A 23,612-nucleotide genomic window follows, 5' to 3' on the forward strand; every position below is an offset into this window, starting at 1 on the left:
GGTCACTTGACAGTGTATGCGACAGTGAGTACATTCAACAGACACGGTATGGCTAGACAGACCGGTGCATCACTTTCCCATGTCATTTGAAAGGGTTGTTTCTATGCCATTTGAGTGTAAAACTGAGCTAAAACTGCTTTATGTCCAAACCTTTTCAATTCGTTCAACTTCCGGGTCAGGTAACAATGCAACTGTGTTCAGCCTTATTTAGCCTAATGGGTAGTTAAAGGGCAATAGAACGATATACATGACCGTTTCTGCATAATATAACGTGTGAATATTATTTCATAACGAGGCCTAGTCGTCTCCTGTATTCTGTGTCAGAAGTTTTTAGGCTGACCTATTTAGATTTTCAGGGTGTAGTGGTGGCCTGTTGTGTGTTTTATCCTGGATTTTGTGTGGATGGTATGTTAATTTCTGCCAAGAAATACATCAATATTTCGTCCCATTGGTGCGTTATTGGCTTTAGTTTTCTATCTGTGTAATGCTATACTTTTGGTCTCCGCCCATCTTTGTATAAAGTGTTTCCATTATGCAATCAGGTGATTTCCAGGACATGATCATTGCCCGGCTCGGTAAAAGCAATATTAAATCAGTAAATCTGTTGCCTTCTTTTTTGTACCTTGTGCTCGGAAATTGACCCAGAAGGTATCACGCAGGTGTATTCATCCCTGTGCTTCCTATGGTGACTTCTAGATATCCAGGGATCGCACTCCAATGTTGGCTCAACTAAAGACACCTCTAAACCATATGTAACAAGCATTAGCAAAACCAACAGGCAGAACTGCCAATTTCCCCAGGTCTATGTGTAATGTACTGTGACAAAGGAGAATCCGTAGGAGCAGGCAAGATCAAGTTTCAAGTTTATTTGAAGAAATGAGAGAGCCCACTTCCGATGTCAGCAGCTCTAATGGCACTCCGCTCCAACTGACAGCAGTGGAACGCAGGCAATACCAGCGTGCTAAATCAGAACATGGGATTCAGTGAACAAGTAATATTCTTGAGGACAGTTCATGCTTGCAGGCACACAAGCATGTTAACTAATAAGTAACGAACATAAACGACATCATCTTTCTCTTTTTCAAAACAAAACAATGAATGAAATCATAATGAAAAAGTAAAAGATCAATACAACTAACATGTCCAGAAATAACATAGAGTGGCGTAAAGTGGTGTAGAGGAAGTTGTATAGTGTAGGGTAGAGTGGAGCGGCGTAAAGTGGAGTAGTGTTGTAGAATGAAGTGGAGTAGATTGGAGTGTTGTAAAGTGGAGTGCCATAGGGTGAAGTGTCATAGAGTGAAGTGGAGTATATTGGAGTGGCATAGTGTAGAGTGGAGTAAAGTGTGGTAGAGAAGAGTAGTGGCGTAAAGTGGCATGACGTAGAGTGGAGTGGCATGATGTAGAGTGGAGTAAAGTGTTGTAGAGTGGAGGGGCATAATTGGTGTACAGTGAAGTGTTGTATAGTGGTGTGACTTAGAGTGGAGTGTCATAGAGTGGAGAGACATAAAGTGGAGGGCCTTAGAGTGGAGTAAAGTGGCATAAAGGGAGTTGTGCAGTGTGGAGTAGGATGGAGTGGCTTCAAGTGGAGTAGTGTTGTGGAGTGGAGTTTTGTAGATTAGAGTGCTGTACAATGGAGTGACATAGAGTGAAGTGTCATAGAGTGAAGTGTCATAGAGTGAAGTGGCATAGAGTGGAGTGGCATATTATAAAGTGGAGTAAAGTGTGGTAGAGTAGAGTAGAGTGGAGTGGTATGGAGTGGCGTAGAGTGGAGTAAAGTGTTGTAGAGTGGGGGAACATAAATTAGAGAGCACAGACTTGAACAGAGTATTATAGAGTGAAGTGGCATAGAGTTTTATAGAGTGGAGTGGCATAAGTGGTGTACCATGAAATGTTGAAGTGTGGTTTGCTGTAGAGTGACGTGTAATAGAGTGGAGTGTTGTAGAGTGGAGTGTCATTGAGTGAAGGACGCAGAGTGGAGGAACGTAGAGTGGAGTAGAGTATTGTAGAGTGGCATAGATTGCACTAGAGTGGAGTGGCATAGAGCGGCGTACAGTGGAAAACAGAGTGGCATGGAGTAGAGTGAAGTGGCAGAGTGGAGTAGAGTGCCATAAAGTAGCACAGAGGGGAGTGGAGTGTGATAGGGTGGAGTTGTATAGAGTGTCATAAAGTGGTACAGCATGGAGTGGAGTAGAGTGTCATAGAGTGGAGTGGAATAGAGTGTTGTATAGTGGAGTGGAATAGAGTGGAATGTCCTTGAGTGGAGGGGTGAAGAGTGTCATAGAGTGGGGTGGCATAGAGTGGCAAACAGTGGATTGGTACAAAGTGGAGTAGATCACAGTAGAATGGAGTAGAGTGTAATAGGGTGGAGTGGCATAAATTGGATTAGAGTATTGTGGAGTGGAGTGGCATAGAGTAGATGGGAGTAGAATGGAGTGACGTTGAGTGGAGTAAAGTGTCATAGAGTGGCACAGAGTTGAAAAGAGTGTTGTAGAGTAGAGTGTTGTGGTTTGGAGATTCATAGATTGTACGGTCATAGAGTGGAGGGGCATAGAGTGTAGTGTGGTGTGCTATAGAGTGGCGTGGAGGGGCTTAGAGTGGAGGGAGTGGATTAGCATAGAGTAGAGTAAAGTGTAACTGAATGGAGTAGAGTAGCATAGAGTGGAGTAGAGTACCGTAGAGTGGAATGGCATAGAGTGTCATAGAGTGGAGTGGCATAGAGTGGAGTGGAGTGGAATAGAATGGTGTGGAGTTTCATGGAATGGAGTAAAGGAGTGTGTAGTGTCGTAGAGTGACATAGAATGGAATAGAGTGATATAGAGTTGACTGTCATCGAGTGGAATGGCATGGAGTGAAGTGTCGTAGAGCAAGGTGGCAAAGAGTGCTGTGAAGTGGAGTGATGGTAAACAGGCTGCGCTCCACGGAAGGGCCAAAGATTTGCTAGACAGCCTAAAACCAATAAAGCCAGCAAATAGGAAGAAAGCAAATGTGAGATAAAACCACAAAGCCAATAGTAGTCCATTTTCGCTTTTATAACATCTGGAACACAGGGAGTGTTCTTAAACGCACGTGTCTCCTTGCATTTTACCCTTACCTTTACTGTTTTTCAGCTATGGACTACTGCAGCGGGGTGAGTTTGCTGGTGACATGATGCCTCACTAGGTATGAGAGGTCGCATATTGCATTTTGGCGGTGGGGATGGCGCTGACATATACTATGTATTTTAAAGACTTATCACAGCCCTAGTAGTACTTCACTTTGAGCTAGATATAGCAAGAAATGGGTTTGCGACTCGTAAATTGCGAGTCGCAAACCCATATGCAGGATGGTGTCCCTGACACCATTTGCGAATCGCAAGGGGGTCTCAAAGACCCACCTCATTAATATTAATGAGGTGGGTCGTAATTTGCGACCCCCTTGCGATTCGCTGCACTCACAGGGATGGTGGCCTGCTGGAGACAGCAGACCACCATGTCTGCGACTGCTTTTTAATAAAGCAGGTTTTTTTTTTGTACTGCAGCCTGTTTTCCTTAAAGGAAAACAAGTTGCAATACACTCGAGAAAATGAAACTTTTTTGTTTCATTTTTTCAGAGTAGACAGTGGTCCATAGGACCACTGCCTGCTCTGACAAAATATTTTCAGAGCCATTCACAAAGGGGAAGGGGTCCCATGTTGACCCCTTCCCTTTTGCGAATGGGTTAGCACCCATTTGTAATGGGTGCTAACTGCTAATTGCTTTGCGACCGCGTTCGCGGTCACAAAGCAATTCTGCATTGCGATGCGAATCGCAAATAGGAAGGGGAACACCCCTTCCTATTTGCGAGTCGCATTCCCATTTTGTGAGTCGGTAACCAGGTTACCGAATCGCAAAATGGGAATGAGCGTCGCGATGCACGTTTTGCATGGCACAAACAGCGAAATTCGCTGTTTGCAACATGCAAAACGCTTTGTACATCTGGCCCTTTGTTCCCAGACTGGTTTGGGTGTGGAAACTTGTGGGAAAACAGTTGTTTTGTGAGGTAAGACATGTTCCAACGGCTATTTCAGGCACTTTGGCAGGGTATTATATTAAGTGCTTTTGGCGCGTGTGCAGTTACATTAGCATTATGTTCTTTATTGCCACCTCTTTTTGGTTATTTCTCATTTGAATTGGTTGTGGGGAAGTATCTTAGTGTCACTGGTGATGCAGGGTACTCCTTACTGGTGCTACTTTCCACCTAAATTTGGGAACTACCCAGAGTTCTCTTTTCTTTTTTTGCATAATTTCTGCGTCACTCTAACCCTGAAAGGGTTTTGTTATATATAACCAACCTACTGGTGGTTTCCAGTAGGTAGTTATAGTTAGGACCCAGTTTCCATTGAAAAAAGCTTTTTTTTTTACTTGCCAATATCTTTGGCACCATTTGACGAATCTTCAAGAAATTTTCCAAAGAAGTTGTTAAGTGAGATTTGTTGTGCATGGAAAGTTTCGGGATGATCTGTCAACCAGGGGCTAAGAAAAAAGGGGGTAAAAAAATGTGTTTCTCATGTTAATTCCTATAGTCTCATTAGACATTTCTTGCTTTCCGAACAACTTGGCGGAATTACACCAAACTTGGCAAAAATGTTGTTTTTAATGTTCCGATCACTTTTTGTTAACTTTGGTGTAAATCCATTCAGTAGTTTTTGATATATTAAAGGGAAAATCATTTTGTATATCTAGAGCCGCGGATACAGGGAGATCTTCTGAGATGTGATCGGCTACCAACACTTCAAACAAGAAGTGTTGGCAGCAATTTTGGGACTATGCTTCAGCCGAGTCCCCAACAAAAAAACATAAAAAAGAAAAGGGGGCAGAGTATGTATACCCTACCCGCTAGCCTTGGTCCAGGAGTCTCCATGGGACCTCCCACAGGTTTAAAAGTATTTTTTATTTTAAATCATGGTGAAATCTGCAGCAGTATCCACGGATTTCACCGGGCTTTTTTTTTTTTTTTTTTTAAATGAGGAATTTGGTGTTTCTAAAGGTTTTGGGCCAGGTCCTGTGGGTATTAGCAAAACATATAAAGGAGCGGGCACACAGGGCCCCCCCTCCTACAGCTTATTGAACCCCCAGGGACCACCACCTCCCCAGGGCTGAACAAACTAATACTGTGGGGGCCACACGGACCTCTCCCAGTAACCTCCCTGGGGCAACAACATTATACCTTTAAGGGGGGGCGTGCGGACACCCCTGGTCCTGGGGACCACACCTCCCCTGGGCCACAATAACCAAATGATGCGGGGGCCATGCAGACTCCCCGGGGATCACCAACTCCCCGGGGCTGCAGTAAAAGAATGTGAAGGGGGGCACCCTGACCCCCCAGGCCTTGGGGACTACCACCTCCCTGGGGCTCAAACAAGGTATGCAGGGCTGTGTGAACACCCCCATATCCCAGGGACCACCGCCTCCCCAGGCCACAATAATCAAATAAAGCAGGGGGCCCATGCAGACCCCCCCCCATGCCCCAGGGACCACCGGTGAGGTGGCACCGCTAGGTGCACTTAAAATGCAATGGAGGGCCACGTGGAACCCCTGGGCCCCGGGTACCACCACCTCCCTAGGACCAATAACGATTAAAAAAAATAGGTGCTACCACCTGAGGTGCCCCACCCCCTTAGGAGGTAGCTGTTTGATTTTGCTTGGCGGGAGCTGTCCATAGCAAGCACTCTAGGTTCAGCAAGCAGGAGCTTTAAAAATGCTACCACTTGCTGAAATCAGAGATTTAATCTCTTTCCCTGCTTGCTGTCATGCGGGCAGGGAATGGGATGAAATTATTGCTCTCGCACACAGAGAGCTTCTATTTGCAGCAGCTTCTTGCGTGCAGGAGCAATGATGGCTCCCACAGGAGACAGGAGCCACTGGCACCGCGGGCACCTTGAAGTTCCCCCCGAAATCCCTTCCATCAAATAGAAAAATAGAAGCACTTCCTTCTATAAAGTACAAATCATTCAAGTGTGTTTTCTATATGGTTTAGCGATGTAAGGTTATCTGATGAAGACTCTCGAGGAACAATAACAATGGCAAAGTTACATACACACAACATCACTGGAGACATTACCTCGGTTTCTTTTACCGAGCTGTAGTGTAGGAGATGTACTATGCATATACCCAACAAGGTGGCATTTACTAATTAGCCAGTAGAAAGTACTCCAGTTGGGTAGGCATTCTGCACAACATTCTGACCTCTTCTTCAGGATTCATTATGGCACGATGCTCATTTCATAAAAAATAAAACCTCAAGGGGAAGCATTTACACAAATAAACAAAGTAGGTGGTCAAGTTGAAGCTCAACCTCTGTAAAGTACTAATCAGCCAAATGTGTTGTACATAGTGGAGGCAAAGCAATTTTTTTTCTCTGCAGTTTGAGCTTGAAAAGTTATCATTAAACCTTGAAGAAGGTGTTTGCATCCCTGCTGCCCTAGGGTTAGGTGGTTATTGGGGATGGCTTCAAGGCATGGCCACAGGCTAGGCCTTGCAGCCAACTCCCGCCGCCCCATGAGTGGCACGGGCTTGGATGGCTATAGGGGGTTTGCCGCATGTATGTGTATATATATATATATATATATATATATATATATATATATATATATATATAAAACAAAAAGCATGGAGCCACTGATTACATGCCCCAAAGACTTGCAACTTAAGACTTGTTCATTGCAAGAAAAGATTTATTAGCAACGCATTTCGATCTCAACTGAGATCTTCTTCACAGCCAGTAAAACAGATAATTGCCCAACCACCTTTAAAAACAGATGAAATTCATTATAATAGACCTAATAGAAAGACTATTACTTATCCTTTCCTGAAGAAAGTCTGCATTACATTTGGTTACAAAACATATTGTGAGGGAATTATTGCCAGAATATATGTAAACATTTTTATAAGCATATCAATTGTTATTCATTATTCAGCCAAAATTAAGCATTGTGCATCTTCAGAAAAAATCATTAACCTGATCATCAACACTTTAGCATAATAAGAACTCTTGACAAATACTTTTCAAATAACAATAGACCTAGTAAAATGACTATTACTCATCCTTTCCTGAAGAAAGATTACATTAGATTACAAAATGTATTGTGAGGTAATTATTGTGAAAATATATGTAAACATTTTTACAAGCACATAATTTCTTATTTATTATTCAACCAAATTTAATCATTGTGCATCATCAGAAAAAATCATCAACGTGATCGTAGACACTTTATCATGATAAGAACTCTCGAACAATACTTGTCAAATTCCCATATAATTTTCATGACCCAGTGGCCATGTGGTCCTTCTTCCTAACCATAAAATGTGCTGTTGTAAGGTCAATATAGGAATACAACACCAAAATTAATAAACTACAGTGCACTCACTGAATTCTTAAGAAAGTGAAACTCTATACCCAAGACAAAATGTAGTTCATAATCCAAATAATTTGCAATCTGATGAGTCAAAAAGAATGAAGTTAAACAATCAGGTTCTTTAATGTGCATCAAAACAGAGAAGAAGGAACGGAAGGAAAGGTTTTCAGCGGATGTGCACACAAAGTTCCTCTTCGGAGTTTAAACCCATTGTGGCCTTACAGTTAAAGCGTATAATGTACTCTGGCTCCATTTTGCGACGTTTCCTTTCCCTGTCGTCTCCTCGCATAGTTGTCATCACTCTGTCAATGCCAAAGAAAGAAAGTCTATCAGGATTTTGGGAATGCAGTTCTCACCAATGTCTTGCAACAGGGTAACTATGATCATAGTTTTTAATTGCTCTCAAATGCTCTAAAATACATTTCTTCACCGGAAATATGGTGCTGCACCAATAACGTAAGCCACACGGGCATGTGAGAACATAGAGACAGAAGTCACTTGAGCTTCTAATAAACGTATTAATCTGTTGCTTTTGTTCATTGGGCAGCAAATACGTCTTAATATTCTTGCTGCCTCTGCATGCCTTGCATTTGCCACATTTGTAAAAACCCAACTGCTCCACAAGCCAACTACCTTTTTTGGTATCCCCTTTGAAGTCACTATGTACTAATATATCTATGATTGACTTTGACTTTCTGTAAGTAATCAAAAGGTAGGGTGAGACCTTATGGCCAATTACTGCATCCAATTTCACCAGATGGCAATTTTTAGAGATTATTCGACCAATATCCTGCAACTCTGCATTATAAGTTGTAAACATTCTCACACTCCCTTCGTCAGGTTCCTTCCTACATGACCTTAGAACAGCATCATATTATGGTTTGGAAGGAGGACAACATGGCCGCTAGGTCGTGCAAATTATAAGTCAATTGACAAGTATTGTTCAAGAGTTCTTATCATGATAAATTCTCTATGATCATGTTGATGATTTTTTCTGATGATGCACAATGATTAATTTTGGTTGAATAATGAATAAGAAATTACGTGCTTGTGAAAAAGTTTACATATATTTTGAAAATAATTCTCACAATGCGTTTTGTAATCTAATGGAATGTAGTCTTTCTTCAGGAAAGGATGTGTAATAGTCTTTTTATAAGGAATATTGTTATTTGACAAGTATTGTTCGAGAGTTTTTATCATGATACAGTGTTGATGATCAAGTAGATTATTTTTCTGATGATGCACAATGAATAATTTTGGCTGAATAATAAATAAGAAAGTATGCGCTTATAAAAATGTTTACAAATATTCTCGCAATAATTCCCTCACAATATGTTTTGTAACCAAATGTAATGTAGTCTTTCTTCAGGAAAGGATGAGTAATAGTATTTCTATTAGGCCTATAATAATACATTTCAGCTGTTTTTAAAGGAGGTGGGACACCTATCTGTTGTACTGGCTGTGAAGAAGATCTCAGTTGAGATCGAAACGCGTTGCCAATGAATCATTTCTTGCAATGAACAAGCCTTGGAGTTCAGGTCTTTGGGGCATGTAATCAGTGGCTCCATACTTTTTGTTATAATTTGCGGTTGCAAGTAATATGTACATTTGTTAAGCAGGCCTATGTATATTTTTGTAAGAAAAACATAGGTATTATACATATTTGTACATAGAAATACACATATCTAGTTATATACACATAATCAAATTATAAATGTTTACATGCACAGGGAAATGCTGTACATTACTGCTTGAGTATGGTGGATATGTAGAAAAGAGGCAACTCTTGACTAGTCTGCTGAAGATAACTATATCATCTGTGGAGCTTATACTTGCGGGGTAATGAATTCTATAGTTTGACTGCTTGAACAGGGAAAGATCTACCACCACTTGTCTTTTTCTTGTATGGTGGGGTTTTGAGTCGAGGTGCCAATCTTGAGCAGAGGTTCTTTGTTGAGTGTGTTTGATGATTTTATTCCTGATGAAAAGTGGTCCTTTCCATGTATTGCTTTCTGGGTGCTATAAAGCAGCTTGAAGGTGGATCTTCTGGCAAACGGTAACCAATGCAGGCCCCTCCAGGCATAGGGGGTGTAGGCTTTTGCCTTTACATGTAGGAGTAGTCTGGCAGCAGAGTTCTGAATTTGTTGTAGTCTCTTCATAATAGATAGAGATGATCTGTAATAGAGCCCATTTGTGTAATCCATTTTAGAAGGTACAACAGAGATAGTAGCAGGGACTTTGTGTGGAAATCCCAAGTGGGGGGAGATGCTTTACAGAGTTTTCATGGTGAAGAAGCTTGATCTTTACTATTTCGTCAACGTGGGCATTCATTGTTATCTTGGAGTCCATGGTAATTCCAAGGTTTCTTACAACCTTAGATACTTTAGGCGGTGGTCCCAGATCGTCCGGCAGGCGCAGAGTGGGTCATAATTTTTCCCATCCCCACATGTGAGTATTTCAGTTTTGGAAACATTCAGTTTGAGATGGCTCCATAGCGTCCAATGAATAACAGCTCTGAGTCAATTGAAGATTTGTGAATTTCCAATGACTGTGAGGCTTTCTAGAGTTAGGAGTATTTGTGTGTCATCTGCATAGTTGTAGCATCTGAGCTGAAATTCATTGATCATTGCCGGTAATAGAAAGCATGGTTGAGATGATTGAGCCTGGAGGGACCTCTGCTTTTGTGAAGAACAGTTTGGAGTATGGATGACATTTGTTCAGTTTTGAAGGAAGTATGTGATACAGTCGAGAGCAGTCCCCTCTATGCCTGCTTCGTAGAGTCTTTGTATTCGGATGTCATGGCCTACTGTGTGAAAGGCAGCGGAGAGGTCCAAGAGAAGTAGTGCAGCAACTGCTTTGCGGTGTACTGTGTTTTTAAGGTCATCCCAGATGGCAATGAGGGCAGATTCTGTGCCTCTTCCTGGATGGAATCCAGTTTGGTAGTGTGAAAGTATGGAGTTAATTTCAATGAATCGTTACACAGAGGCTCTTTCTATCAGTTTGTCCAGGAAAGGTCCATTTGTAATCAGTCTGCAGTTGTTGGGGTCATGGGGGCCCAGGTTTGTTTTCTTTAATAATGGGCCTATGTAGGCCTTTTCAATGTCTTGTGGAAAGAATCCTGTAGTTAAAGAATTATTGATGATTCTTCTAAATGGTGTGGCAGCAGAGATAGATAAAAGAATGTTCTTGAAAGTGTGTGGTGGACAAGGGTCAAAAGGGCAGCCGGAAGTCCTGCTTGTTTTGACCAGGTCCATAAACCCACTTTGTGATATTTGTTTGAAGGAATGCAGAGGCTCGGTTGGTTTACTCTTAGAGGGTATTTTTGGAAATGGGTTGGTGCTGGTGGTTTGTTTTCCTTTGTTTTAAATAGGAGTCAAATGTGTCTACTTTTGTTGTGTAATGATTAGCCATTTTGTCTGAATTATTGAACAATCGGATGAGTTTCGTCCATGCATTTGGGTTTACGAAATTAAAAAAAAAAATGATTTGCAGATTTACCATTGTGAAGTGTTTTGGAATAGTACCCTTTCTAAGCTTTTTTGATTGTTGATTTATATATTCTGTTAAATTTGCATAGGTGAAGTTTGCCTTGATTGCTGTTTGTTTTGAGCCAGGTTCGTTGCAGCCTTCTGATTTGTTGTTTTATCTTTTTTATTTCTGTATTTCTCCAAGATGCTTGTTTTTTTTGTCCTGTTTTGTTGTTGCTAGTGCAATTAGGATATCGAAAGCTTCCGGTAGCCACTCACAAAGTTTTTGAATGGAATTTATTGTATCTAGATCTGTGTTGGCTGTTAGTTGTGTTTCTAAGTATTCAACATTGAGTTTGGTCTATGGTCGATAGGTACGTGTATGTAAGGTGGTCTTGGGTAAGTTGATTTGTGGTGTTTTATGTTGGAAAGCTACCAAATGGTGGTCTGACCATGTGACTGGAGTAATCCTCTGAAAGGTAACTAGTTCTGGATTTGCAAAAATGACACCTAGGATGTGTCCAGCGATATGTGTTGGATAGTGTACGACCTGATGTAGGTGCAGTGTGGCTAGGCCAGTGATGATAGTTTTCGGATGTGGCATATTGGGGTTATCAAACCAAATGTTTAGCTCCCCGAGAATGCATGGGTTGGAGTATAGAGTTATAATGTTTGAAACTCTGTCTAGAAACATGTGTGGGAATGTTGCATTGCATGGTTGTCTGTAAAGGAGGAGGACGTTACAGGAGAAAGTTGGTGTAGGGTTACATCTGGTGATAAGGGCCTCCCAACCTTGTATGGAAATGTTACCAGTTTTGGTTAGATTTATTGTTTGCTTGAATATAACTGCTAGTCCACCTCCTCTTTTGCCTATACAATTTTGTAACCTGGAGAAATGGCTTCATGCTACACTGGAGTCATGTCATCTCCCAACCATGATTCAGTTATGAAGAGTAAGTCAGGTTGTGTGTCAGTAAGTAGGACACAGATGTGGTGCTTGTTTTTAGAGTGATTGAGCATTTATTAGTAGGCAGCTTAGAGATTGTGTTTTGATGGAGGTGTGACACTGTTATGTACAAGAGTGAACAGTATATTTTGAAATTGTAGTAGGTGTGTCATTAGTGCAAGTTTTAAGTGTATAAGGATCGAAAGAGTGTTGTTTTTCTATATTGTGTTTCTCGCCCAGAAGGCGTAGAAGGCATTTTGTTGGGTCTGCGTGTGTCAGTGGCAGAAATGGTGGTTGGGAGTGAGATGGTGAGTTGTGTTACACTTATTGTGTAATAGTAATGGGGATGCAACGTTGTGAAGAGTGGCATGCTGTTCATTTTGTTTACATCTGTTTAGGGTGGAAGAATTATGATTTAGAGGTAATGGTGGAGCATGTGGTTCATATTCTAAGGATCTAAATTGTGCAATTGATGAGAGGCAGGTGAATGAGAGTTGTTGTGTTGGTATATTTGTTGTTTGTGTTTAGGATGTGTGTTATTTATGTAGTCATATGGGTGGGTGTATGTTTCTAATTTATGATGGAGATTATTATGAAAGGGTGTGTGATTTTGATGTGCTGGTGTGTGCGTTTTGTTTTGTGTTTGTAAAATAGTTAGAGGAGATATTGGTGTAGTGATTTGATTTTCTGATAAGGATTTGTATGTAAATGATGTTGATAATATTGTGTCTGAGATTTTGTGCAATTTCATAGTGGTGAGGTATATATATTTAAAACTGGCATTTCTAGAACTCATCTGAGGGTGTCTTAAAATGTATCCACGCTTGGCTTCATCTAATTACACCTGTCCGAATAGTTCACACTTCACAGTTGTCTCATTTAGGTTGGATTTGGTAATGTTGGTAACTGCCTTGTAAAACCAGTTACAAATTAATAATCTTCTGCCTTCTCCATTTTATATAATAATTGCAACATCTTGTTTTTGGTTCTGTTTCTGCTACTCACAATGTTTTCTGAAATACGTTTTTTAGCATACCATATTTGAGGAACTTTCTTTGATATCTTGCAGGGATGTAATAGTGCCTGATTCATAGCAATCTCCAACTGTGGTTAATCCGGTATCTGTCCAAAGTCTCGTTTGTGCGGATGTGTAAAAACAGTCTAGTACTGTGAGGCCAAGCAACAATAAGGCAGGGCCATAGGTTCCTGTTTTTCACAATTCTACAGGCTTCTCCAACTTTTTAAGCTATGTCGAGTAGTTGAAATTACTGTATAACATGCAATTCCTTACTCGTTAAGCAGAAGGTTAAACTGCCCTTCTGAATTTGCACTCCACTGGAACTGCATTGCCACATGGCAAAGTTCAAAGTTGATGACTCCTGGTCCCACATATTCTTCTGGTATTCTCAGCTTGCTCAGTGGAACGCTGTGCCTGTTTGGCCCCCATATAAAGTCTGGCTCCAAACTATGTAATACTCTTAAAAAAGGAGCTGGAAGCCCAGACAGGTAACACACTACAATGATATAAAAGACGAAGGGGCGTGGCCATTTCAGATGGTACTAGCTGGCCCAAATTGAAAGTGACAGAATTTTCCAGACGTCTGCACTTTTCCATAAACCCAATATGGTTTTCCATGGTTCCAATCGTTTAGGTCAGTTGTTACGTGATATAATTCTACTTTCAAATAGTGAAATTATCTCAGTTCCCAAGCTATTCCCTGGCTCTTCAGTAGTGTTGATGCTGCGATATCGCCTTGTGCAGTCGGAAAAACATTGCTCCAAATTACTTTTAGACCGGCTACATGCCTGAATTTCATCAGTGTTCGAAATATAATATCTAGGCCTGAGTTGCTGTCTTTTAAAAACAGCAATATATCATCTGCATATATAAATATTGTATGTGTTTTATCTATGAGCTGAGTGAGAAATCTATTAATTATTTTCTGGTTCATAATGTTTTGCCCAAGGGCTCCATCACCAACACGAATATCACCAAGCCATGGAGGGCATCTTTGGTGTGTGCCACTATAGATACTGAATGCCTCAGTTTCCCTATTCTTACTCTGGCAAGAGGTATAACAGTTTGATCCGACGGTTCACCTGAGCATCCAAACACCTGGGTCTCAGATTAGATATCTCCAGCTGTGTGTGACAAATGCATTTTCACAGTTTCTCAACGCAAGTAATTTCACATGGGTTGGGTGGGGCTTCGCCCAGTAGTCTAACCTGTTTCTAAAGTGTTCATGGCTGTATGTAACCTCGAAATACCCCATTTTGGTTGGGGTGAACCACTGTCAGCATTATGTGGTATAATCTGCAACACAGCGCACACGAAGACACAGGGATCAAATGGGTTCTCTATAGAGTTTTACCAAACGTATCTGGACATACTGGTCCTGCGACTGCTACACTGTATTCAGCAACTTTAGAGAAAGGATATTTTTCTCAAACCATTAGGATGGAATTCATTGTATCACTCACCAAACACGGGCGGAATCTAAATGAACTATCTGCCTATAGACCATGGGTACTCACAAACTTTTTCTCGGGGGCCAAAATTGCAGTATGGTTTGCGGCCGAGGGCCGCACTGAAGTGACAGCGGGGGGCGGGGCTTAGAGGGGGCGGGGCTTAGAGGGGGAACAACCACCCCACCCCCTTTTTCAAAACAATGCCCCTACCCCAGTAACACACACAGCGCGCACACATACAGCGCCATCTGCTCTCATCCCTACCCCAGTAACACACACAGCGCGCACACATACAGCGCCATCTGCTCTCACCCCTACCCCAGTAACACACACTGAGCGCACACACACAGCGCCATCTGCTCTCACCTCTACCCCAGTAACACACACAGCGCCATCTGCTCTCACCCCTGCCCCAGTAACACACACTGCGCCATCTGCACACAGCGCCATCTGCTCCCACCCCTACCCCAGTAACACACACAGCGCCATCTGCTCTCACCCCTACCCCAGTAACACACACTGCGCCATCTGCACACAGCGCCATCTGCTCCCACCCCTACCCCAGTAACACACACAGCGCCATCTGCACACAGCGCCATCTGCTCTCACCCCTACCCCAGTAACACACACTGCGCCATCTGCTCTCACCCCTACCCCAGTAACACACACTGCGCCATCTGCACACAGCGCCATCTGCTCCCACCCCTACCCCAGTAACACACACAGCGCACACACACACAGCGCCATCTGCTCTCACCCCTACCCCAGTAACACACACAGCGCGCACACATACAGCGCCATCTGCTCTCACCCCTACCCCAGTAACACACACACACAGCGCACACACACAGCGCAATCTGCACTCACGCCTACCCCAGTAACACACACTACATTAAAAACAAATAAATAAATAACCAAAGAGCCTTACCTGACTCAAAGCACTGTAAAGATGCCACAAATGTGGAACAGCAGGCAGGCAGGCGGGCAGCAGACGTGGAGCCGGTGACAGGAAGCAGACGACCAAAGCCCCATAAAAGTTAGCTGCAAGCGCTGACTTTTATGGGGCTTTGGCTTCCAGGATCGTCAGGGCAACGCCATAAACAATGGCCGCCGTATGTAAACATAGAGGAGGGCCGCGGGAGCATGCTCCCGCGGCCCTCTTCTATGTTTACATACTGCTGCCATTATGATGTGGCGTTTGGTGTGCGTCTCGCGGGCCGCCAAGCTAGGTCCGTGGGGCCGCTGGCGGCCCGCGGGCCGTACTTTGAGTACCGTTGCTATAGACCATTGTCCATGTTCAACACAAACTACAAGATCAATACAAGATTCTAGCTAGCAGATTGTCTCTTTAACCTCTGCCTCAGTGACAGATTGGTCCAGCCCATCCAGCTGGTCCTGTAGGAATCTATGCTAGGTCACTCTGTCTAGGCAGGGATCTGTTTCCCTATGTATTCTGGTAGTGGATATGTTTTATGCTAAAAACAATTGTTATGCCTTTTTTGTTGAACACAGGAATTTTGATCATTCCACAGCTTAGTGATCGAGGTACCCCTTTGTTCAGGCTTTGTGAGCCAGCGCGCCTTGTCCAGCTACACAAGGTCCTTATAATTGAGACCCATACGTTTTTCCACCAGTGTGGTGCATTTCTCCCATTCGGCCAATAGCTGGGCTTGTCATTCCTTATTTCTGGCTCTGGCTCCCTCGTGCTCCTTTTTTGAATGATCTCATTTATTTAGGTCCCTTATCAGGGTTCTCTTCACACAACTACTGATCACCACCTTATAGACCTCCCTCAACACCAGTTTATCAGATGCCATGCTCTCACAGTTGGAAAAGTAACTTTGTAAAGCCTCTCCTAATGATTCTATGAAAGTTCAGTACTCTAACATTGCACTTTGTCATTTCCAGCTAGTGACTATCCTGCCAATTTCCATCAAGTTGCCCAGGCCTTCTAGAATGGAAATACCTGAATCGCTGTTTTTGAGACTTTAGTGTTGAAATATCCAGTTAAGAACTGTTGCTTTTTCTCTAACTATTGTTTCATTAAAAAAAGTAATTGAAGAAGATGGTAGGGAATTATAATTCTCTCATGGTGGAATATAGACATTGAAAAATAAAAAAGAATTTCTATGCCACCTTTCACATTTGGAAGGTTAATATTAATTCATGCTAGAATATTCTTACAGAATTGCATGCATTTTGTGTTACAATCAAACTCAGTTGATAGCAGGATAGCTGTGCCCCTCTTTGCATGTCCTTTCCTTGACTGACTAACACAATGATACTCAAAGTACGGCCCGAGGGCCGCATGCGGCCCTCCTGACATTTACATGCGGCCCCCAAGTCATCATCAGCACTGTGCTGCTGTTTATTTGACTTGGCACTAGCACTAAAAAAAATCAAATAAACAGGCAAGTATTTATTTGGAGGCTAATTGAAAAGGGAGTAAATATGGTGTCCTGGAACTCAGCTTTAGAAACACCTTCATTACTAACGACATCTTCCAGCAAAAATATAAAAGTATGGATCTGTTTGAAATTGAAAAAGTGCATTTCATTAGTCTGCAGAACAGTTTCACCTGAGTACACACAATTATTTCACTGCATTGAGAAGTATTTTTAAAGTGATATTTTTCAAACATAAATTTACAAACTTTCATCCCCCTTAACTCCCCACGCCCTGACAACAATGTGAACCATGAACTAAGAGGCAAGTCAATTGTTATGTGAACTCTTTGGGAGGCTGGGTTTCTATTATACATGGCAATACTATAGTTTCTTAAATCAGACCCAGAAAGTCCTGTACAGCATACATCCTGAAGACGTATTTCAAGGTTCTTATATGTGATGATGAAGAAAAAGGAGTTAAAGTGAAATAAAACATTTGCCTAAGATCACACAATTTGGTTAAGTGGAGAAGCCAGGATTTATACCCAAGTTTCTGGTTTCACATTGCGCAATTCAGACACTATATGTATGTGCTTCATTTCCTGTTTTTACTACTCATTTCCTGCAATTTTACTACTACCACTTTACCACTAACCCTCCTCACCCCTCTGACCGCCACCCTGCTGGCATCAGTGCGGCCCTCGGTCATATCACAGACCAAACAGTGCGGCCCCTGGGAACATGTTTGTGAGTACCCATGGACTAACAGGTCTAGAAAATACTTATAAGTAATTTGTTGTGAAAGTGTCAATTGCCCACGTTTCTTGGAGACAGATTACAGACGCATTTAGGGTCTTCCAGTGCTTAATATTTTTCTTCACATAGTCCTGCTGCGTTCCAAGAACAAAGAAAGATTTCTTTTCGTGAAACGGACAGCTGAATCAAATTTGAAGATGTATTTCTTTTGAATGCGTCTGCCAGCCAGGACAAAGAGAGACCTTTGTTTTGATTCAGGGTGTCGTCAATTGGAGGCTGTCTTCTTATTTATCTACTCTCCGAGGTGGTTTGCACAATGACTGAACGAGCCATGCTTTGTAGTGCAAGAAAGCGACCATGAGAACTTCCTAATTCAAAAACGTATGGGCCCAAAACTGATTTACTTGCCACATTGTGAGAATTCAGAGCATCTGTATAAGCTAACATTAAGAGCTAGACAGGAATGTTGTATCCTCTGACGGAAAGGAAAAAGCTAGCGCCGCTGTTTTTAAAGTGCCACTCAGATAGGAAGGTTAGAAAAATATTTACTAAAAGTTTACTCCAGCCATCAACTTCCTTAAATGTTGTTATTTACCAATGTATTTAACCCTCACAAGCTGAGAAGGCTTGTATGGTGTTAAGAGCAAACTTGTCCGATTTATGGCAGCTCAGTTGTTGTCAATCAATCAATCATCAATCACGCGTTAGGGTCTCAAATCGCTGAGGGGGATCTGCAGTTCAGTGGATGAGCTGGATGGCAGGTTCAGTCGAAGAACCTGGTCTTGAGGTCCTTCCTGAATTGAGGCAGTGAGGGAGATTGTCTGAGATGAAGAGTAAGAACGTTCTAGGTCTTAGCAGCGAGGTATGAGTAGGGTCTTCCGCTGGCTGTGGTCTTGCGGGTCTGTGGGATAGTGGCCAGGGCCATGTGGGCAGAGCGGAGTTGTCTGATGGAGGTGTAGAAGGCGAGGAGGTGGTTGAGATATGCGGGTCCAATGTTGTGGAGGGCCTTGTAAGTGTGTGCGTGATGTCTCACAGGTGCCCACAGATGTGGCAGCGGCGAGAGATGTTCAGGATAAATCTAGTGGTGGCGTTCTGGATTCTTTGCAGCTTCTTTTGGAGCTTCTGAGTGTCGCCAGCGTAGAGTGTGTTGCCGTAGTTGAGCTTACTGGTGCCTGGGTGAGCGTTCTTCTGGATTTGATGGGGATCCACTTGAAGATCTTTTGGAGCAGGTGGAGCGTGTGGAAGCAGGGGGATGAGACGGTGTTGATTTGGTGGTTCATTGAAAGCGAGGAGTTGAGGATGATGCAGAGGTTGCTTGTGAGGTCGGTCAGTGTAGGGTGGCTCTGAGGACCATGGGCCACAAGGAGTCATCCCAGGTGGAGGGGATGGTTCCCAAAATGAGGACTTCTGTTTTGTTGGAGTTGAGCTTGAGGCAGCTGTTCTTTACCCAGGCGGCGACTGCCTTCATCCCATTGTGGAAGTTGCTCCTTGCGACTGCAGGTTCGCTGGTGAGGGAGATAATCAGTTGGGTGTCATCGGCGTAGTATACGATGTTGAGTCCATGGTGTCTGACGATGTCTGCAAGCGGGCCATCTAGATGTTGAAGAGGGTGGGGCTCAGGTAGGATACCTGAGGGATACCGCAGCTGATCTCTGTAGTTTCAGATGAGAAGGGAGGGAGCTTGACTCTCTGGGTTCGGCCGGTGAGGAAGGAGAGGATCCACTCTAGGGCTTTACCGTGGATGCCGGCATCGTGTAGTCTTTTGTAGAGGGTGTGGTGAGAGACGGTGTTGAAGGTGGCAGAGAGGTCCAGAAGTATGATGGCTGCGGTTTTGCTTCAGTCGAGGAGATTGCGGATGTCGTCTGTTGCAGCGAGGAGAGCTGTCTCTGTGCTGTGGTTGCTTCTGAAGCCTGATTGGGAGGGGCCCAAAATACGGTTGGTTTCTATGAACTCAGTGAGTTGAGCACAAATTGAAAAAGAACAACAGACCAGGGCACTCCAAAACAATATAATATATATGAAGTCCAAGATGAGTAGAGTTGCAAAAGATATTTTAATCCTTGATATTGGAAAAGAAGACACGGTATTCCAAGGTGATCGTGTCTTTATGTGAAACAAAGCATATGAGAAATCAGAAAACAGCCAACACGTGTTTCGTCCTCACAGACTTTTTCAAGGCCACAAAGTATGATCAGTCTCGCCAAAAAGATATGTCTGGCACTCCTGTTGTTAAAATATGTGGCTTTCCGTATTCATGGAAGTATGTCATATGGTGTATCCGTAGTCCAAAATAATGCTATCATGGGGTCCAGAAGGACCCAGTCTTAAACCTTCAAGATACCGCAAGTCTAGTAAGACGGAGACGGTGCGAGTGGTCAGGAACAGCGCGTGATAACGCTACCGTGAAGTATGTGAGATGGGTCTGTAGTTCTTGAGGTTTGTCAGGTCTGCGGAGGGTTTCTGCAGCAAGGGTGTTAATCTCTGCATGTTTCGAGTCTTCAGGGAATGGTGACGGTCTTGATGAAGCAGTTGATAGTGCAGCAGAGTTAGGGGGCGATGGTGTCGCTGACTCTGAAGATTTGGTGGGGGCAGGGGTCTGTGGGAGCTCCAGAGTGGATGGTCTTCATGATCCATAGGGTGTTGTCGGTGGTGAGGGTGGTCCAGTTGGTCAGGGTCGGCTGGGATCTGGAACATTTGGATGCAGTGGTTTCAGGTGGGGTTGGTGGGTCTGTTTTGTGACGTTGTCGTAGATGTCTGAGATCTTGTGGTGGAGGAAGGTGGCAACGCTGTCACAGAGGGCTTGTGAGGGGGGATGTCTATGGTATCTGTGCTGGGATACCACGTTTTATCAATAACCAGTTTCCTTTCACAGCCTGATGCAGCACTGTTTTAGGAACCAGAGATGCTATTAACACTATAAACTGCGCTGCCTCTGCTGCCACCCCCCTGCTGCACCTTGACTCACTTCTCTTTCTTGCCTTCTCTGATCTGTTGCTCAGACCAGCACCTCCTGGATCCCGCTCTAGCATTCCCTATTCTGACCCAACTAATTTGGAAAAGCAGGACTGCACCATGTGGCCTGACTAATCAAGCAGTAGGAGCATACCACCACAGGGCTCGCAGTGTGGCCATCTGCGTAGAGGACAAAGGCAAAGGAATGAAAGACCCAGGGCCTATAGGGGCCCCCAGAATAGATGATTGGTTTGGTAGGCCAACAGGTTGAAAACCAACAGTAGACTGATCTAGCATGTTGGGTATCGGGTGTGGGTGAGAGTGACAGGGGCACAAATGCAGCCAGCCGCTTCCGAAGTGTAGCAGAATGTGCGTAGTTCTCAATTTTAGATTCAGACTAGCATCTACAGTGTGTACCACTAGCCAATTGTGTAACATAATCATTTCCTGTGTGATGAGTGCATTTTCTGAAGGGAAGCTACATGTACTACCCTGTTCTTCAGGAAAGCTAGTATGTAGTGCAGTTGTTTCATAACTTTCCTTTAAAGCACACACTTCCCACCTCAGCTGGTAACTACCTTGCAACACTACTCAAAAGGAATAAATCTGTGTCATCAGGAAGCTTCAAGTGATTCCATCAATTAAAACAAACACCGGCTTCCAGGCACTCTTTACATTTGCAGATTAACCAGCACACATTCACGTTTCATTCAGGCAAGCAGGTACCCTGGCAAGAAGGCTTGTTAAACTGTCTGCCCCTCCCTCAATTTCACAGCACAGGAGACTCCCTGCCTTACACTTCAGCAGAAGCATTTCAACAACCAGAATTAACTGTCCTGGAATGGTTGTCTTTAACACATAAAATAGGGGAACAGTTTTTCTTAAATTAAAAAAGTATGGGCATGCCGTGCCCCTCAGATCCCACCCACTTCAACTACTGTTATGGGGATGCTGTGCTGCTTGTATTTGCAGCCTTCAGTTCCTGGGAATTAATCTAATGGAATCCTCCACTCTTATTTGCAACTCTCTCCAGTGAAACTACCACCGCTTTTGACAACTGTGACGTGTGCTTTGCTTTTGGGTCCAGTATATCAGCATTTCTACTTCTAATGGTGGAGAGGCAAAATGTTTCCTGGTCACACTGCCATGCCATGCTCTGGCTGGCCATGTCACCCTGACCGCTACTAAGATAGATTTTTATTTGGGCAGGAATTGCCATGCCTGATATATGGCCATGTGCACCAACTCTGGGTGCCCGCCTGCTTCTGTATCTGGTATGCTGACTTATTTTGGTCCAGTGTCATGTTATCTTGTGTGTGTGCAAACCTCCAGGTCTGTGCCTGACAGTGCAAGGACCGCGATCTCGTCTGTGACCTGGAGGGGAACACCAAGCATACTCATAGAATGGACAGAGGACTACTCTCCCTGTCCTGGGCTTAGCACCTAAGGTGTTGGTAGCACCATTAGATGTTTTATGATCTTATATAGTTGACCTCGCCACTGACCTAAGGAGAGTGTGGCCTAGATACCCTTCTCGTGTAAAGTTCTGCTGTTATGTGAAAAGCCAGAACCTAGCACTAAAATCTTGTGTGTTTGTGGAGTAAATGTGAATGTGTAGCATGTGGGTAGTACATGTATAGTAATAGGATTTTGAGTGTGTGAGGGAGTACTGAAACCCATTGGATTCATTTTAAATGGTTCTGCTTTATCTTGGCACAAAATGGAAGATAAGGACAGCTTCCGAGACAGTAGAAGTGTATTGCTTACATTCCTGTTGATGGAGGGTGGACATTCAGACACTGAAGTGAAGACATTGGGTTCAGGGCTACCTTTATAAATTCCACGAATACTTTGTTTGCAAGGGGCTGCTGATTAGTTCTTCCTTAGCACTGCCATTTGTTAGATGATAAGGTTGAAGGATGGGCCTGCGGTTTTGGTTGTGCAAGTGAGGACTTTACTACATCAGATCTGCCCTTTTCACTGTCTCTGATCACTACTTCAGAAAGTCTGATGACAGCCGAGTGCAGAAACTTCTCAGTTCAGTGTGTCAATGGTGTTGATCTCCAGTTTGGAAACAGCCCCAGTTCTGCCTCCTACAAAACAAATCACTTTACACAAAAGTTGTGTCTGTATAGCAACCTGCCAAGACACCTAAAAGAGAACCACCTCAAATTATTGTGGATCCAGAGATACAGATTTTTAAAGAAAAACACAAATCTCAACTTTTTAGCTCAAAGCACGAACAAACATTGGTAACTAACAGTTTAGAACCTTTTGAAGTTTGGAAGAGTTATGTGGGGCTGGTTGGGGTGACCAAATACAGCTAGGAGAAGGTCGGGGGGAGTATGGAGTATTTTCGGCAATTACCTGGTCTCCAAACGAGTCTCAAGTCCAGTTCAACACTTTACATCAAGACCACCATAGACTTTAATAATATGGTCCTGATGCTGGGGATGGAGGAAGATGTTTGGGTGCTGTGCCGCTGACCAGGGTGTCCTTGCAGTTATCCCTTGGTCAATGGATAACGTGGGCCAACCTAGGTCACAAGGATCGGTGTCCCTCAAATTCTTCTTTGACCTAGGTGAAGGCCAGCTGTGGTTCGGCTACCAATCTCTGTATAGAGCGTGTCCAGCTGTATCCCTTGGTGAAGGTTGGTGTTCATCTTTGGTGACCACTCTGGACTCAGACAACATCCCCAGGCCCAGGAGACTTCTGTGCAACTTTTGGCCATCTAGGAGCGGCCCAGTATCGATCAGCGGTGATTTGAAAATTGTGGCTATAAACTTGCCAGATTGGGCTTCTTCAGCTTTGATGGCCCTGGTGCTGGTTCCAAGAGGTCAGCTGACTTTCCCCTGGAATCACTTCTTTGGTCTGGGGACCAGGAGAGACTTTTCCACAAGCCACAGGCACAGTCCTCATTTTGCGAGCCCAAGGTGTGCTGGTGCAGTCCAGCAGATGGTGAAGCCCCTCGTGCCAGGTCCAGGGTTAAGCAGGGCAGTCCTTCTTCAGTCCTTTTTCCACTTCTGTTGTGATCTGAGGTTCTGAGTGCCAGGGGTGCATATTTATTCCCAGATCATGCCTGGGGGGGGAGTGATGTGGTCACTAGCCCATGGGCTACTAGGATCCCTCCTGTCCTGTGACGGCTTCTGGCTATGAACAGCATATAGCAATGTCAAAGTGCACTGTTCTGCCCACTCATAAGAAGTCTGAACCCTTCCTTGGATGTTAGGAACTTGGTAGTCCACCCTGGAAGTGTGGCTAAC

The sequence above is a fragment of the Pleurodeles waltl genome, chromosome 5 (assembly GCF_031143425.1).
Source record: "Pleurodeles waltl isolate 20211129_DDA chromosome 5, aPleWal1.hap1.20221129, whole genome shotgun sequence".
NCBI lineage: Eukaryota > Metazoa > Chordata > Amphibia > Caudata > Salamandridae > Pleurodeles > Pleurodeles waltl.